Source organism: Magnolia sinica, chromosome 19, assembly GCF_029962835.1.
Source record: "Magnolia sinica isolate HGM2019 chromosome 19, MsV1, whole genome shotgun sequence".
NCBI lineage: Eukaryota > Viridiplantae > Streptophyta > Magnoliopsida > Magnoliales > Magnoliaceae > Magnolia > Magnolia sinica.
The window spans coordinates 67557428-67558527 of record NC_080591.1 but is presented as its reverse complement, the minus strand read 5'-3'; positions in this window follow the sequence as shown (position 1 = coordinate 67558527).

The following is a 1100-nucleotide window of genomic DNA, read 5'->3' as shown; positions in this document are numbered from 1 at the left end:
CTTTAAAGCGCCGAAGCTTGACCTAAAATCTTTGCCCTCTGATCTAGGTCAACATGAGATATACCAGTGGTCCCACCTTGAGCAAGAACAAGTGAGTATATTTATCTCTACTCTCATTAAATATAAAGGAGCCATTGGATGGTCAATTATGGACCTCAGGGGAATTAACCCTTTGATTTGCACTCACCACATTCATCTTGAGGACAGTGCGAAGACCTCCCGACAACCACAACATCGATTAAATCCAAACATGAAGGAAGTGGTTAACGCCAAGGTACTTAAGTTGTTGGATGTGGGTATCATATACCCTATATCCGATAGCTAATGGGTGAGTCCAACTCAGGTGGTTCCTAAGAAGTCTGGAATCACCATCGTAGAAAATGCCGACAATGAACTCATGCCAACTAGAGTTACTACTAGTTGGAGAATGTGCATTGACTACAAAAAGTTGAATACCATAACGAGGAAGGACCACTTTCCTTTGCCCTTCATTGATCAAATCTTAGAAAGGCAAGTTGGTCACTCTTACTATTGCTTCCTTGAGGGATATTCGGGCTACAATCAAATAGAGATAGCCCTCGAAGATCAAGGAAAGACTACATTCACATGCCCCTTTGGAACCTTTACTTATCGAAGGATGTCATTCGGATCGTGTAATGCCCTCGCCCTTTTCAACGATGCATATTGAGTATATTTTCTGACATGGAGGGGCAATATTTAGGGTTTTCATGGATGACTTCTCTATCTTTGGTCCATCCTTCAGCGAGTGTTTGGAAAATCTAAAAATATGTTGAAGCGATGTGAGGAAAAGAATTTGGTACTAAATTGGGAGAAGTGTCATTTCCTGGTTCGTAAGGGAATTGTTCTTGGACATATCATCTCGTCCAAGGGAATTGAAGTAGATAAGGTTAAAATTGATCTTATCTCTAACCTACCTCCACCCAAGAGCATACGTGACATGCGATCCTTCTTATGATACGACGATTCGTAAAGGAATTTAGTTACCTCTCCCGTCCTTTATGCAATCTACTTCAAAAAGAAGCTTTCACTAAGCTCAAGGGCATGTTGACTAAAGCACCTATCATGCAGCCACCCGATTG